Genomic DNA, 18,534 nt, shown 5'->3' on the forward strand with positions numbered 1-18,534 from the left:
ATCTCCTTGCAGTCCAAGAGACTCTCAAGAGTCTTCTCCAGCACCACAGTTTGAAAGCATCAATTCTTTGGTGTTCAGCCTTCTTTATGGTCCAATTCTCACATCTCTATCAGTTTCTTGATCAGATTTCAGCACTTCAAAAATGCTTTTAGGATAATCATCTACTTTGCCCTTCACCATTTCAAAGGATAATGATAAGCTCAGAGGTTTATGGAAACATTTAAGATTATTTATATTGTTTGCCATTTAGTGTTATATGGTAAATACATTGCTATGAGCTACATGTTGGTCTTATTCACCCTCAAGTCCCCACTTCCTCAAATTCATATGTCAAAGCTTAAATCTCCAGTGTGATAGAGGTGGGGTCCTTGAGAAGTAATTTGATCATGTAGGTGGTGCCCTCCTTATGAAAGAAACGGAAGAGTGGGAGGACTATTCTCTGCTCTCCACCAGTGGAGGGCACGAGGAGATGATGAGTGTTCACACCCCAGGGAGAATGCCCTCACCAGACAGCAACCTGCCAGAACCTTGATCTTGACAAACAAATGTCTGCTGATTAAGCCACCCTGCTGTGGTAGTTTGTTATAGAAGCCCAGACTGACCAAGACAATATGGAAACATGTTTATTGTGTGTCTACCATATGTCTCGGACTTAAGATGGCACCAGAAGGAGCATTAAGATCCATCAAGAATCTTACAAATTAGAGAGAAGGTAAAAGGTCTTAAACACATAACCATCCTGCGGACACCATAATCACCAAGTCAGATACATGTTATGAAGAAAGTCAACACACTCACTGACTCTCAGAATCTGTAAATTGGTCAGGTGATGGGGGAGGGAGAGAGTGGAGTTGGGGTCCGAGGCAGCGAGGACTGGGGTGGTAGTAGAAAAGCAAAGAGTAGAGAAAGGTGGTGTTTTTCAGGGATCTACAGAAGAAAGGGTAGTGCATAGAGACTGGGGATTCCAGCAGATGGAGCAGCTGCTGCAGACGCTCCCAAGTGGGAAAGAAGAAGGCACTTCTGAAACTCTTAAAAACAAGTTTGGATTTTAGGGAGGACAGAGAAGTGGTCAGCAGTGGTGGTCTGAGATGAGAAGTTAGGATGTGGCTCAGCAGAGATTCCTAATATATCCTTTATTTCTAGATTTTGTTTTGATATGGGCCATTTTTAAAATCTTTATTGAATTTGTTGCAATATGTTCATGTTTTATATTTTCTATTTTTTTGGTCATGAGGCATGTAGGATCTTAGCTCTCCAACCAAGGACTGAACCCACATCCCCTGCATTGAAAGGCGAAGTCCTAGCCACTGGACCTCCAGGGATATTCCCTAATCTGTCCTTTACATAATTAATTCTGGGATGTCACTCATCTGATACATTCAGTTCAGTTCAGTTCAGTCGCTCAGTCATGTCTGACTCTTTGCAACCCCATGAATCGCAGCACGCCAGGCCTCCCTGTCCATCACAAACTCCCAGAGTTTACTCAAACCCATGTCCATTGAGTCAGTGATGCCATCCAACCATCTCATCCTCTGTCATCCCCTTCTCCTCCTGCCTCCAATCCCTCCCAGTATCAGGGTCTTTTCCAATGAGCCAACTCTTCGCATGAGGTGGCCAAAGTACTGGAGTTTCAGCTTCAGCATCAGTCCTTCCAATGAATACTCAGGACTGATCTCCTTTAGGATGGACTGGTTGGTTCTCCTTGCAGTCCAAGGGACTCTCAAGAGTCTTCTCCAACACCACAGTTCAAAAGCATCAATTTTTCAGCGTTCAGCTTTCTCCACAGTCCAACTGTCACATCCATACATGACCACTGGAAAAACCATAGCCTTGACCAGATGGACCTTTGTTGGCAAAGTAATGTCTCTGCTTTTTAATATGCTATCTAGGTTGGTTGTAACTTTCCTTCCAAGGAGTAAGCGTCACTTAACTTCATGGCTGCAATCACCATCTGCAGTGATTTTGGAGCTCAAAAAATAAAGTCTGACACTGTTTCCACTGTCTTCCCATCTATTTCCCATGAAGTGATGGGACCAGATGCCATGATCTTAGTTTTCTGAATGTTGAGCTTTAAGCCAACTTTTTCACTCGCCTCTTTCACTTTCATCAAGAGGCTTTTTAGTTCATCTTCACTTTCTGCCATGAGGGTGGTGTCATCTGCATTAGGGAGAGATTATTTAGGAGAAAGCATTGCTCAAATGCTTTGTATATGATTTCATCTACCTCAAAAGTCTGTTCAGTAGTCATAAAATAAAAAGATAATGGTATTTTATTACATTTATAAGTATTCTATGTGGTTTCTCTACTACATAGCAATTTAGCTGCAAGTTTAAAGAATGTATGCTCGGAGGGCAGAATGTGATTCCCACTGTTTCTACAACATAAACACAACATTTGGCTCTCTAACAGATTTTTTTTTTAGGTCTAACAAGTAGCTATTTTAATAAACTGCTTCATTGATATGGGCTTAACTGGATGGGTTCATGTTATAAAAATAACTTTACTACTTAATAGTTGCAGTTTATATATGGCTTTGCCATTGTTGGTGGCCTGGCTGTTAAATGGTTAAGACCATATATCAGTATTTGAACAACTCCTCAATTCAGTCTTGCACAGTTTTGCTGTGAGAGTGATTAATGATTCCTGCCTTTCAATTAAACAAGAGCTGTGTTCCTCTTGGGCTTCCCAGGTGGCTCAGAGGTAAAGAATCTGCCTGTCAATGCAGGAGACAAGGAGACTCAGCTTCCTTCTCTGGGTAGGAGAGATCCCGTGGAGTAGGAAATGGCAATCCACTCCCGTATTCTTGCCTGGGAAATCCCTTCCTGGCTTATGACTCCTAGGACTCAAGGTCCCTTCTTGGAACGGCAGACTGTTGAGGCTGCCTCAATAACTGTCCATACCTTTTCTTCCCTGGCAAAGAGATAGTTTGATCCCTTATCCCTATGGTTAGAAGGACCAAGGGGAGAGTCGGTCTTGGGAGCTGGCTTTTCCAACCTGTTGCTTTGGCCTTGTCCTTGATATTTGAAAACTTAAAAGGGGCACTAACTTCTGTTTCCTTTTTCATTTCTGCCACCAGCTCCCTTTCCTGAGTCAGGGAATTTCAAAGTCTGGGTGAAAATGGAAAAGTATGATGAGCAAAGCAAATAAATAGCAGAAACAATGGACTGTCCAACCATTAATGTTAGCAGAACGTGAAGTCACTTATTGTCTACACTTGCACAAGGGGAAAAGCTAGAATTGTCTGTTGCCATTGCAAAGCTCATGGAAGCGGCAAACATGACAGAGAGGCAAGGCTTTAAGGAAGCACAAGTTAAACCATTTTCAAGCAGTCTTTTATCTTTTGCTGAAACATTTACTCAACTGTGTTAAAAAAAAACCTGGACAATTTCTTTGGTTATAAAGGCAAAAGAATGCATCAGACATTTAGAATAACGTGTGTGTGTGTGTGTGTGTGTGTGTGTGTTTTCATTTCCATTTGTTGTTTCCTTTTGTTTTTTGCAGGCCTATTTGAAATATTTAAACTGAATGTCCATTAACACACAGAAGGCTTTTGCTGAACATAGACATCTAAATTCTAAAGGTATAGATGAAATAGTTAAAAGTCTAATTTTAAGGTTCATTTATTTTGTTACATATTTAATTAACATATTATATAAATGGCATATTAATTTTGATACATATGTCCACCCTTATATAAAATAATTTTCTTCAAGCTATTCACACAAGTCTCTGGCATGAATGTGAGTAATCGAATACATTTTTTTTCAGAATACATTTTCATCCATTCCATCCAAGTTGTTTGATTTACAGCACTTTTAAAATTTGTGTATGATGTTGTCACTGGATATTTTAATATCCAGACACAATAACCATAAGGACAGCAGGAGTTTACAAAATATTACCACCTACTGTCCCATTTTTGATTAATTTTTAAAATTTTGCAATAGATATGTTGTCACAAGAATAAAACATAAATAAATCTAGATTGAGGTTTCTGTTTTTCAACCCATCTGTCAGGAGTCCTGTATGAGCATCAGAAATGATAGTGTATTGATGCTGTTTCATACCATATCTTCTCCAAAAGAAATAAAATGTATTCATCCATATTCAAATCTGAGAACATTTTAAAGCATTTTAAGAACATCTCACTTTGCGGGATAATTTGAGAAATGATAGTCACTACATTAGTTTTCCAGGGCTGTCATCACGAAGTGCCACAGACTGCGAGGCACCGTTCTGGGGAGCAGGGAGTTCAAGACGCAGACCTCGGCCGGGCTGGTGTCTTGTGATGACTGACTCCCGGGTTTGCTGACGGCCATCTTCTCCCTGAGTCCTGTGATGGGCGTCCCTCCTGTGTGTCTGTGTCCTGATCTCCCCTCTTACAAGGACATCAGTCATATTGAACATGACTCACAGTGGAGCCCGCACCAGTGACCTCATATTACCTTCATTACTTCTTTAGAGACCCTATCTGCAGATGCTGTCACATTCTGCAGTGCTCGGGTTAGGATTGTCAACACATGGATTTGGAAGGGGGTCACAATTCAGCCTATAACATATGTTAATCACTATAAAATTATCAGATACCAATATTACGTGATAAGAATAGTTTAAACATCTTGAAAAATAAAAACTAGTGAATAATATTAAAATAGGCATAATATCAATGTAAGGTTACAAAAGGTTGACAAACAAAATTACTGCTATAAAATTAAAGTTGCTACTGTTTTTTAAGTGGTCTGGGTATATTTAAATTTACAAAATGTGAGCTTTTAATAAGGACACTTTCAGTATCAAGCAAAAAAGAAAAAGGTTACTAGTTTACCCAAGTTGTAAATAAATTATTGTAATTATTTTCAAAATATATCAACCGTATTGCCAGAAATGTTAAAAATACTACTTTGACTACTAAAATTAGGTACATATTTAAGTACTGAAAGATGCATTTATTTAGAAACAACTAATTGTAGAATATATATATGTATAGATTATTTGCTTCACATGGAAAACATAAGCAAAATTATTATAGTGAAACAAAAAATAATATTAAAAGCCTATAAAGGAATAAAGTTGATATATATTATTATAAGAAAATATATAGTGCATTTATTTATTTAGGAAACATTGCTTTAAAATAAACATAAACTAACAGAATCTTGCTGGAATCCATGAAAAACCCATGAATAAGAGTCTGGTGGTCAATGGAAAATAAATTGTAGGGAAGTTCTATGTGAATCTATTCATGGAAATTTGGACAAATATAAATTTATAGATTTAAATCATTTTACTATAAATTAATATTTTGGCAAAGATACAATTTAGGTACCCCAAACAAAATGGAAAATATAGTGAATACGATGTTTACAATTCTTGTTGTTTTTCAACACTTTATTAAGAAGAGTTTCAAAACTACATAAACACTAAAATAGCTTTACAGTGAATTCTCATATGCCAGCCATCTAGATTTTATAATAACTGTTTTTCTAAAATTTACTTTATCATATTTGAATCCATCTATCCCTCTATCCATTTATTAACCCATCTCATCTTCTGATGCTTTACAAAGTAAGTGAGAGACAACAGAAAACTCATTAAATTCATCAAGCATATAATCTAGGGATCAGCATGTGCTTGCACTTTTTTCCCTTCTGTGGTAAAAGTTACATACAATAAAATACACAAAATTTAAGCTTATTTTTTGAAAGAAAAGATACATACACATGGACACAAATAATATGAAACTATAAGAAAACTGTTAAAAATAGATCATCAAGCAAAAATATTATAGGATTTACATAATAAAAAGCACAATTCCCTTATTAATGGCTCCATGTTCAGGAAAACAAAAAGTGCACTGGAGAAACCACAGCTCTTCAAGTTGATAATAAACCAGCCCCCATGAAGATCATCACTCTTTGTGTTCCTTTAGACCTGTTAACACACCTAAAATCACAATGCAAGCAGGAAACTTATCTTAGATAGAAAAATAGTACTGATGAACCTCTTTATAGAGAAGAAATGCAGACTTAGACATAGAGAACAGACTGATGGACACAGTGGGGAAGGAATAGGAAGCTACTGTAAAACACAAGGAGCCTAGCTTGTTGCTCTGTGATGACCTAGAAGGGGGCATGGTGGGGAAAGACTCAAGAGGAAGGGTTATACACACACACCCACACACACACACACACACACGTGCATATAATTACATACATATATACACACACACATATATAATTATGATTGATTCATGTTGATATACAGCAGAGACTACCACAACATTGTAAAGCAATTATATTCCGTTAAAATATATGTGTATATAATAGCTGACTCACTGGAAAAGACCCTGACTCTGGGAAGGATTGAGGACGGAAGGAGAAGGGGCAACTGAGGATGAGATGATTGTATGCCATCACTGACTCAGTGGACATAAACTTGGGGAAACTCATGGGAGAAGGTGAAGGACAGGGAAGCCTGGCATGCTGCAGTCCATGGGGTTGCAAAGAGTTGCACATGACTTGGCAACTGAACAACAGCAAAAATATATCTTCTCCAATGGGAAAATAAGTTCCAAACTCAAAAAACTTTGTCACCAAGTAACACAAAATCACATACCTAGATACAGATCTGTTCTCCTTTTACTTACTAACATTTTTAAATATTTTTGCAGTGATTGTTATGTCCTTGTTGAACCAAGTTGACAGAAATGTTAACAATTACAGTTGACAGAGTGTGGAGTGTGCTGGTCACTTTCTAAGTGCTGCACACTCTGTAACTCATTTTATCTGCACAACTTCGTGAGATGCGCATTGCTTCTGAGCCCCTTTTATAGATGAGGAAGGTGAGTCACAGAAAGGTGAAGTGTTTTTTCAGTTAAGGAGGAGGGTCATCGGGCTTTGCCCCTTTGTCGTTGTTCAGTCGCTCCGTCGTGGCCTACTCTTTGAGACCCCATGGACTGCAGCACGCCAGGCTTCCTGTCCTCCACAATCATCTGGAGTTTGCTCAGACTCATGTCCATTGAATCAGTGATGCCATCTCATCGTCTGTCGCCTCTTCCCCTCCTGCCCTTTGCCCCTTGCCCCTGTATCAGAACACACGTGACTGCCCCCATGCATAGCCCACGGAGCAGCAGTGTGTGTTCACACTAACACAGAGTATTACAAACAAACCAGCTTTCAGTCTGAGTTTTCCTTCTCATTATGCGTGGACCCTGTGCCTTGGCATTCTCTAAATTTAATAGTAGGGCTTCAGGTGATTGCTGCTGGCGTGCTGGCAGCATGTGAACACTCTGTAGCCTTTTCAAGGGTTTAGAACCTTTCCCAGGTGGGATTTTCAGCAGTTTCAATGGTAATTACATGAAATATGTTATCTTCAGCTGCTTTTTTAAAAAAATTTATGAGCATGCATGCTATTCCAGGCAAAAGGGAAAAGGCCAAGGGAGACCGGTTCACCTGGGTGAAATGAAGTTGATTATCCATCCTCTGGTGAATCTGAAAATGCATTCTTAATTTCAACTGTTAGAAAGAAAATGCTTCCTTTTCAGGACTGGAAGAGTATCACTGTTCTGACCCATGAACTTGGCCTGACACATCCTGTCACTTGATACCGTGTTCTCATCAAGTAGACAAGTAGGATTAGAATATCTTTAGTTTCAACACCTCATATTAATTTTCTCTTTTCTGCTCTCATAATTTGAGTTCCTGGGACCAGATGCCCTAATCAAGTTGTGTTGTTTTTTTTTTTTTTAATTCATGTACTTCTTTATGAAATGAAAAGAAAGAAACTCAGCACACACTTCCAGATTGCCACTGCCCACTGACTGGTTTATTGGCTCAGTGGCAAGTCCATCTTCATTTGCAGTAAAGAGATTGAATGTGCCCTCTCTGGAGTGATCTGTGCACAGCCAGAGGACGAGGTTCAAGAAGCAAGGTAGCCTGGATAACAAAGGGGGCTCTAATAAGTTCTATAAAGACTTGGCCAATGTTGGTTTTGAATAAAGATGTAAGACCTCTCTGTTCAGCCCTGTTAATGAACAGCATGGAGCTTTAGATAGTCTCAGGAGAAAGACTCCTTTTTTTTCCCCATTATAAAGAACTACTTCAGCAAAATGTCTGATAATGACATGCAAAAACCTTCTACAGAGTCTCTTTTATTACAATCCCCAAATGAAAGTGGCTGCTAGCTATCTTACCCCGATTCCTTCCCATTAGAAAGGAAACAGTTGTCTGACCGTGTCATAAATAGACTTAAGGAAATCTTGTCCATTGCCCAAAATTGGCCCTGGAGTCACAAACACACACACAGAATTTGAGAGCACATACTTGTCTAAATTGAGAGTAAAATAAAGTAGCTACTCTAAGAAAGTTCTGGAAAGAAGTAGGAGGAAAAAGGAGAGAAAAAATGGATCACTTCCTACTTTACGTAGCAGCTGCTTCTCAAAAGGAGCTTCCTTTATTTTTTACATTAAAATTTTAGGCAATTGCAATATACCTCTTTCTAAAGTTATGGAAGTAGTTATCCTTGTCAAGATTGGAAAGATAATTTAAATAAAATTGCCTGCCATGTGTAATGGATTTGACTTTCATGAAAGATTTCTGAAAGATAAACAGAAACTCTTTAAATACACTTTTCATTTTATTTCAGAGTAAGTGTGTATGTGTTTATTGTTAATATTGTTGATTGATCCCTTGAACACATGAAAAATACATGACATGCATGAAAAGTATTGCTTAGCTAAGGGAACCTCAATTTAGAGAATTGAATCATTTTATTTCCTGTCCCATAGATCAATTCAATCTCTTTAAGATACTTCATCTCTAAAAAAATTGTTTCAGTCCACCTAGTGTAGTTCCTAGGTATTTTGGCGTGCGATTTAGCCTGACTTTGGGTGTATTTGAGTCTGAGAAAACTAAAGGACTTTGGTGTGGTCTTTATCCCAGAGAAGTACGAGCTTCCAAATTTAAGGGAAACATTTCTTTTATCTTCTGAAACTGACCTTATGAATCAGAAACTCATGAAAGCAAAAACATTCTTCTTTAAAAAATTCCTCTAAGGCCAAGCAGAGATAAAAGTCCTTCATGTTAGGATATTTAAACCTGTGAAAGATTATCTTTGTCAAAGAAAAACTGTCCCAGACGGGTTAAACAGGTGTAGACTAAAAAACTGCAGGTGAGACAGAAAAATCTCTACCTAGGTAATCATGTCATCTGTGAACAAAGACAATTTTATCTCTTCCTACCCAGCCTGCTTACCTTGTATTTCATTTTCTTGCTTTCTTGCATTATCAGGAACTTCCAGCATGATGTTGAAAAGGCATAGTGAGGGTTCCAGTATGATGCTGAAAAGGCGTGGTGAGAGGGGACACCCATGCTTTGCTCCTGATCTTAGGATCATGCCCTCCAGCAGCTCAGGAGGTAAGAGCCTGGCCAGGACCTGAATGAGTTTCTGTGGTTGGGAACTTCTACATTGCTTTGAGGGTCCAGAGTGTTAGAGGACAAAATGGAAATAAGTTTCTCAGAAAGAAGTGCTCCTACCAAGAAGCCAGTGGACCTTTCGAGAAGCTGATTCCTTTGCTACTATTTCCATCCCTTTTAATGTTCCAGAGGTGGTCTCTGACCTGTTTCTAGGACTCAGAAAATACAGACAGAACACACAGCCCAGGCGACATAGATGAAATTCACTTTGCCATCTCTCCACAGATATTGTAAGAAAGAAAAAAATTTTTTAAGTTTGTCCTGGAAATAACCCATGTTTTGAAGATGCTAGAGGCTGGAAACAGATAACATGAATCTAGGAGGCCAAGTTGCAGCAAGCATGTTAAAACTGAGAAGGACAAATTCAGATTGAGGGTTTGTTCAAATCTGCTACTGCGTGTGAGAAATAAGCTGGATTGCACAGTGAAATGGCGTACTGATGGCAACAACTCGACAGGTGTAAAATTTCCGTAACTATAGGTCAAGGAGTTTAATCTAGTTCTATGAAAATGAGAAAGCTCCTCATGGAGGCCTTTCTGGATTGTTCTTTGATGGTTAATTTCTGTTTAGTCTATTTGGGACAAAATCATGGGAGTGTTCTTGAGTGTTTATGATCATCATTATAGTCACCCAATCTTCTCATCTGTGCTTTCTCCTAAACTGAATTTTTTCTTATGAAATATATAAAAACAATGTTTCATGGTTTTAAATTCTACATGACAAAATAATGTGTCACACAGTTGAAAATGAAATTTCTTTTCATCTGAAAAGTGCTTGGTTTTATACAGATTGTATTTGCACTTTTCTGATTCTTGGTTTATCTCTTCTAGACTTTATTATGCAAAGAAACAAATGAGATTTCAGTCCCCTCACAATCACCTTATCTGCTTAGGCAGCCCTTCACTTCTCTTCATCAAAGCCGTTTTGGGACCTTATGAGGGGACTAACCTGTCATAAACCATTTCTTCATCATTTAAGTCCAAATTCTCACACTTAGTATTCTTCCTTTATGGTAAACAATTTCTCGTTTTATAAGATGAATTCATAAACTACGCTAAGCTTGCTTTATTTCTAAATATTTTAAGGCCACTTAATGCACAACATATCAAAAACAGGTTACACAGAATTAGTTTCAGGGATTTCTGACTCAAAGTTGAAGCCTTAGGAATTTTCGGACCATTTACCCAAACCAGAGATCTCTCAAGTTTTCAGCAACATTTTAGAAGTTTAAATAGATTTTTTAGAAAAACCTTAGAAACACGAAACTATAGAAAAAAAGAAGTTTAAATGTGTGAAACAATGAATAGTATAAATATCTCATTATAGAGCTATTTGATGGAAATGTATCTCCCCTAAATTCATATGTTTAAGCTCCAGCCCGCAACATGACTGTATTTAAGAGATGGACCTTTATGGAAGTAATTAAGATTAAATAAGATTATAAGTATAGGCCCCTAATTTCATAAAATTGGTGTTCTTATAAGGAAAGGAAGAGAGCTAGCACTCTCTCCTTCCACGTGAGCTCAGAGGAGGATGCAGGGCAAATGTACAAGCCAGGAAGAAGCCCTTGTCAGAAATCAAACGTGTTGGTAACTTCCTCTTGAACTTCCAGCCTCAAGAACTGTGAAAAAATAAATTTATGTTATTTAAGCCACCTAGTTTGTGGTGTATTTCTGTGGAAGCTCAAGCAGACTATTATAAAAGTCAGTAAATACTCGTGAATTATGAAAAGGGAAATAGGTTATTCCTTCTTACTTCCCAGGAGTGTCTATTTCTCTAAAAACAACTATGTCTCCTTCCAGGAAATTCAATAAATAAAACAAACTCATAAACATAGTCAAAAAAAGCTTGACCTGAAATTCTGAGAAAAAACAATATATCATTTTTGGCTTTCAGCTATCAAATCAAAAGTCAATTAAAAAGCAAAAATTGTTAATGATACTTCCAAAGTCATAAGCAGACTTGTAGCAGGGTTTATGAGGAATGTGCTTCTTTCTGTAGTATTAAGTTTACAATTAAATTAAAAGAAAATTATTGGTTGGTTATATTTAACAGATGTCAAGTGTCCATTACCATCTATTTTCACGTGGCATATTTATATGGTGTGTACCATACTCTCAGGCAAGGACACCTGTTCTGTGTCCCCTTAGCTGTTTCTCTGGTGGTAGTTGAAATTGTTTTTTTGTTTTAATCTATTAGGCTGAGCTCCAGTATAATCATCTGCTTATATTTTTTTACTCTGGATCCATCCATTCTCTTATCCAGGGGGATCTTCTCAACCCAGGGATCAAACCAGATCTCCTACAATGCAGGCGGATTCTTTAGCATCTGAGCCACCAGCGAAGCCCCATTTATCTTTAGAGATGAGGCAATTTCTCTCACCTTTCAGTTCAGTCCACACCATCTTCTGGCCTTGAGTCTTTATTTGGGTTAGATTAACTGAAGAACAAAACACAAACAAAGAACTAAACAACAGCAACTAAAGAATATACAATATCCAACTGATAAGCTAAGAATCTATAGCTCTTTAGAGGTGGTTTTAGTTTGATTGTAGAAACTGGGTTGATTTTCTGGATTTCTCCTTTTAAATCCATTGGGTCAAACAAAATGAGTCCCCCACTGAAGTCTTCTCCTCCACTTCTGTCCATTCTTCAGATATGCAAAGGTCCCACCATCACAGGCACTCCCAGGCTCATGCCTCTGAGCTAGTTTGGAGTTATGATGATATATTCCCACCAGTATGAGTCCAAAAGATGGCCCTTAGAACAAAATAGTAACATTTCACAAAGTGTATTTATATCATTTGTAGGAACACCATGCAGTCCATGATTCCTGCTTATTTTGAAGTGAAGTATTATTTCTCATGTTCTTTGATGTGAGAGTAGGTTGCAGGGTGCTTTTTAGAATCATCTCTGATGAAATTCAAAATAAAACAAAAACTTAGGGATGATGCCCAGTGTTTGTTTTCATTTCCCTGCACATGAGGTTTGTCACTGTGCTGGGACAATGAACTGCACCTTTCTTTTCTGCCCCAAACCTAGGAAAGCACATCACCCAACCCTGAGGATGACCACACTGCACGTGGGATCTTAGTTCCCTGACCAGGCATTGAACTGGTGCGCCCTGCAGTGGAAGCACGGAGCCTTAACCATTGGGCCACCAGGGAACTCCCTCCAAGAAGTTTTAAATGTGCCCCAGGTCTGGGTTAGATATGGGACCACATCATACTGCATTGTGGCTCTGCATTTGCCAGTGTGTGGACCCCATCCCACCCCCCCAACCCCCAGGGGCTCTTTGCCGAGTGGCACCCACGCCCACATGGCCTCACACAGAGCAGACACCCAGGCCATGACTCCAAAAGTGCTGCATAAAGGGACTAAAATCAATAAAGCTTTTGAGGTGAGAAAGCTCCCAGCTTTCCTGGGAGAGGCCCTAGGACACCAAACACATTTTGCAAAGCATCCTATCATGCAGTTAGCTTCCGAGGATGGATGGAGGCTGTGAGGAGGATGAGTAAACGCCTCGCGGTCTAGCCGACGCTCCACTGACCTCAGTAGCACCTGGGCAACGAGCCCTATGGCCTTCTCTCACCCCCCTCTGCCCGTGCGAGCTGCTGCCTTTATTTCTCTTTCCTGCTTCTGTCCTTTCCTCTCTACTGCTTCCTGCTTTAGGCTGCAAGCTTGTTCATGTCTTCTCTGTGCTCCAAAACAAAAAACTCCCTGGACCACAACTCTTCTCCAATTATTTACTCCCCTGGTAGTGCAGTGGTAAAGAATCTGCCTGCAATGCAGGCAACCTGGGTTTGATCCCTGTATTAGGAAGATCCCCTAGAGAAGGGAATGGCAACCCACTGAAGTATTCTTGCCTGGAGAATCCCTTGCACAGAGGAGCTAGAGAACGTATGGTCGCAAAAAGTCAGACATGACTGAGCAACTAACACTTTTCTTCACCGAAATCAATCTTAAGACTAATGCATTTTTCCCCCTTTATTCACACATATTCCATTTACTCCTCAAAACACTGAAAGGCTGCATCACTGCCTAGGTATCTGCACCTAGCAAGAGCTCGCCTGAGCTGTGCAGATGTACAAGTTTCAGCCAACCTCCCTTTCCTGGACCCCTCTGTATATTTGTTAGAGTCAGTTCCCATGTTCAACCCACAGTGAGGCCAAGCAAGCGGAAACATCAGCATTGGAGCAGAGAAAGGTTTATTTCAGGGCCACGCAAAGACACAAGACAGGTGGCTCATGCTCTGAAAAACCTCAAGCTCCCCAAAGGGTCTCAAGCAAAGCGTTTTTAAAGGCCAGGTGAGGGGGTGGGGGCATCACAGGGTATGCTGTGAATTGTACACAGTTCTCTGATTGGCTGATGGGAAGGTAAAGACTGATGCTACAAGGGTTGACATTCTCAGTCCTTAGGCTCCAGAAGTCCTGGGGCTATGTGCTGGTGGTCATCACGTAGTTACCATCTTCCATTTAGCGGGGGCATAGCCGTCGGGGGGTGTTCAATCTGTTAAACAAGTAGGGAAATGTGCATCATACACACTTATCTGGGAGGAGCTACAGAAAATATGGGGGAAACGTCTCCAATCCTTCCGATTTCTTTCCCAGCTTTATTGAGGTATTGACAAGTTGCATGGCATAAATCTGAAATGTACAGTTTGATGATACATGTGTTTGTTGGAAAATGTTCATCACAAAAAAGTTAGTTAACACATCCTTCACCTGACATAATTACCATTTTGTGGTGGTTGTTATGGTGAGACCATTATAAAGAGAACATCCAACTCTTTGTGACCCCAAGAACTGTGGCCCACCAGGCTCCTCTGTCAATGGAATTTTCCCTGCAAGAATACTGGAGTGGGCAGCCATTTCCTTCTGCAAGGGATCTTCCCGATCCAAGGATCAAATCTGGGTCTCCTGCATTGCAGGCAGATTCTTCACTGTCTGAGCCACCAGGGAAGCCCCAACTATTGTCACCATGATCTACATTATACTTCCAGATAGTATTCATAAATTTGTACCCTTGACCTACACGTCCCCATTTCCACCTAATCCTCATTCTACATTCTGCTTTTTTGAGTCTGACTTTTTCAGATTCCACATATATACAAGTGAGATCATACAGCATTTGTCTTTCTCTGTCTGGCTTATTTCACTTGACGTGAATAATGATAAATGTCATTGTGATAAATGTTGATGGTTTTGCCTACTCAGAATCCATTTCCGTTTCTTCAGGGATTACCTGGCTGATGTGCCTTCATGAAATGAACATTTCCTTTGTTCAGTGGCTGGAGGTACCAGGGATGGAGGTGTTCAATGAGGGACAGGTGCCAACCTGAATCTCTCTGAAATTTGATTCTTGAATGAAAGGAATTAAAGTGATGAGAGAGGGACTTCCTTGGTGGTCCAGTGGTTAGGACTCTGTCATTCCAATGCAGGGGCCATGCCTTTGATCCTTGGTTGCTGAACTAGGATGTCACATGTCAGGCAGCATGCAGAAACATTAGTCTTCACCTCTGTCTTGAGTGTCTGACCAACATGGCTTCTTGCTGCTTCCCTTTCTGATAGGTTTGCAAATTTATCCACCCTGGAACAGGATGTTCTTCACTATTGTTTTATTCTTCACATATGGAAAGCACAGTCCCTTACATATGGTACATGTTAAATAATTATGCCCTTAGTAGAATCAGTCTGTGGGTACATATATAGGTAACTGAGGCCAAGAACAACAGTTGGAGCTCAGATTTTCAAATATTTGAGTAACAAGTGCAGTGTTAGTCTCAAATATCTGGGGATGGATTTACAAGGGTTTATTTACTCTGCAGATTTTCACCAATTTCAGGATTTGTCTCCTCCATCCTTTCATAATATTCCTTGCCTTAAACTGTAGAAAGAGCCTTTGATTCACACACTCAAGACGACCTACTTCCTTAATCATTCCTTATAAGCTCAGACTTCCGTTACTTCTCAGTTTTCTTGTAACACCTCTTTCTAGTCAAGTCTCACTTTATGTCCTCTTTACAACTGTTTCCCCAGCTGTTACTAAATAATTCAATGGGTGGAGTTTACTTTGTGAAGTTTCTTTTTTTTTTTTTTAATTCATTTAGTGTGACCATCCTTAAAGTTGCTTCCGTATTTGACACAAAATGTAACAACTGACGCTGCAAATTGGAAGGGGGTAATTAAAACTACTATACTAATTAAGTTGTGAAACTAATTAAATATATTTTAATGAGCCACGAATAATATAACTGAATATAATTAAATCAAGTAGATAGGGAATTAAATAGATGTTACTTGCAAGGTGATCTTCCCAGGTGACAGGGATCACACAACTATGCTCTCACAGTTAATGGTCATCTGTGTGTTCAAAGGATGCTTTAATTTTCTTTCTCTGTATTCTTGGGTGGATCTGTTAGTCTAATAATCCTCAACCTTTTTGGCACCAGGGACCAGTTTTCTAAGGACTGGGGTGGCAGGGACACATGCTTTCAGGCTAATCAAGTGCATTCCATTTATTGTGTACTTTATTTCTATTATTATTACATCAGCTCAAGCTGGAACCATCAGGCTTTAGATCTCTGAGTTTGGAGATCCCTGTGTTAATCAGTAAATATTTGTTATCTACCAAGTGTCATATGGTGATGGACAGGGAGGCCTGGCATGCTGGAATTCATGGGGTCGCAAAGAGTCAGACACGACTGAGGGACTGACTAAACTGAACTGAACTGAACTGAAGTGTCATATGGGCTTTCCTGGTGGCTCAATGATAAAGCATCTGCTGTAATATAGGAGACCCACTTGCAATACAGGAGATGCAGATCTGATTCCTGGGTCAGGAAGATGCCCTGGAGAAGGGAATGGCAACCCACTCCAATGTTCTGGCTTGGAAAATTCCATGGACAGAGGAGCCTGGAGGGCTACAGTCCACTGGGTCTCAAGAGTCAGACATGACTTAGTGACTAAATCACCATGTGCCATATACCACTGCAATGTTAGAGAAGGAAAGTCTTTGCCTTGAAAAATTCTCAATATAACAGGTGATACAGCAGCGAAAACACTAATTACAATGCAGTGATATTACTGATGAGAGAGTAAGTCTAAAGGCATGCACCTGAAAAAAAAATCCTCATTTTAATAGAGTGATTCATTTTATAAGAATTTTCCCCTAAATTCTCTTACTTAAGGTTATGGTAATTCTTTGCGGTGGGCTTTGCTTTCCTCACTTGTTTGCAGATGAAGGAATGAACATTTAGAGCAGTTTAGCAGCTTCCCAGGGTTATATACTTAGCAAATGAAAAAGCTACGATACAGTTGCTCAACTATTCATGTTTCATGTTATGCGCTCAGAAACGTTAGTTGGTGGACTGACTCCCTCGACTTCCAGTCATGGGCACAGGGAAGGGTCCCTATGGTTCACACACACATGCACACACACGTGCCACATCCCCGGGAATATGACTACTGATGAAGTTGAAAACTGGAGTTGGGAAGTTTAAATTTAAGATGTTGAGAAAATGTGAAAATAAAAGGAAATGATTAAGTTTTCTTCATCAATAGGCATATGTTCATCAATTTTAAAAATCATTTACTCTGCTAAGCACAGAGTTTCTCCCACCAACACTAGTGCAGCAGGCTTGCAAGGAAAAGTCTTCATCAAGAAGAGAAAACAGGAACTTCCTGGCAGTCCAGTAGTTAGACTCCATGCTCCCATGCAGCGGGGGCAGGTTTGATTGCTGACTGGCGAAGTAAAACCCACATGTCGCACAACATTGCAAAAGAGAGAGAGAGAGAGAGAAAAAACAAGCAAATTCACTGCATGACATTTGATAAATTTTGCTAGAGGACGGGAGATAGAGAAGATCTTTCCTGCAAAGATGTAGAGGAGGGGGGAAGCTGCCTTCATCTGTTGAGGAAGCAGAGGAAGTGAGAGGCAAGATTTTATAGAAGAGATGATGCTTGAAGAGGTTTGAGATATTAACAGTGAGTGAGAGTCACTTATTGGAAAAAAGAGAAAAATTATTCTAGGTTATATTGTATGTAAGATAAAGAATTCAATTATTTAAAAAAAAAAAATCTGACTCATTGGGTGTTCCCTGGAAGGACTGATGTTGAAGCTGAAACGCCAATACTTTGGCCACCTGATTCGAAGAGCTGACTGATTTGAAAAGACCCTGATGGTGCTCGCTTTGGCAGCACATATACTAAAATTGGAACGATACAGAGAAGATTAGCATGGCCCTTGTGCAAGGATGACACGCAAATTCGTGAAGCGTTCCATATTTTTACAGAAAAAAAAAGACGAAAAAAAAAAAAAAGAAAAGACCCTGATGCTGGGAAAGATTGAGGGCAGGAGGAGAAGGGGACGACAGAGGATGAGATGGTTGGATGGCATCACAGACTCGATGGACATGGGTTTGGGTGGACTCAGGGAGTTGGTGATGGACAGGGAGGCCTGGCGTGCTGCAGTTCATGGGGTCACAAAGAGTCGGACACGACTGAGCAACTGAACTGAACTGAACTGAACTCATTGAGCATATTTGCAGTCACTCTGAAGTGACCACAAATCAATTTTTGAGAAGCTTAGAAAATTCCAACTAACCTCTAAGTATTTAACTCTGCTCATGGAATCAATGAAATTTATCTGTGTGTTGTCACTTCAGACGACATGAGGATTGTCAATCGCCATGTTCCACTTCTTGCTGCCACTCAGATGTCAAGTTCTCAGAGAGTTAGTGGAAGCACATTAATTATTCCCACATTAAAAGCTGGATGTGGAAACGCACCCTCTTTCCACCTGTTTATTTACCTATTCTTTCTCTTTTCCTTAGAAGTCACTGGCCAGTGATCACTGCTACTCAACAATACCCCAAAGCAAGAAGCACCCTCATTAACCTGACGGTAAAATCAAACTGATTTCTTACAGCTCAAACCTTTAGCTAGTTAGTATATGTTTCACACTTCAACCAGTTGTTCAGCTGTCATATTCACCTGAATGTACTTTCAGCTTGGTTAGCACATCTCATAGAACCAGCAGCAGGGCACCAAAAAACGTTATTT

General features: G+C 39.7%; 1 non-coding gene across 1 annotated transcript; it reads left to right on the plus strand.

Annotated features, from left to right (window-relative positions):
* The first annotated feature begins 17,654 nt into the window (after positions 1–17,654).
* LOC133047908 (U6 spliceosomal RNA) lies at positions 17,655–17,761 on the plus strand. The gene has a single exon (XR_009690910.1). It is a non-coding gene; the product is annotated as a U6 spliceosomal RNA (small nuclear RNA).
* Positions 17,762–18,534: the final 773 nt, after the last annotated feature.

This window comes from Dama dama, chromosome 27 (genome assembly GCF_033118175.1).
Source record: "Dama dama isolate Ldn47 chromosome 27, ASM3311817v1, whole genome shotgun sequence".
NCBI lineage: Eukaryota > Metazoa > Chordata > Mammalia > Artiodactyla > Cervidae > Dama > Dama dama.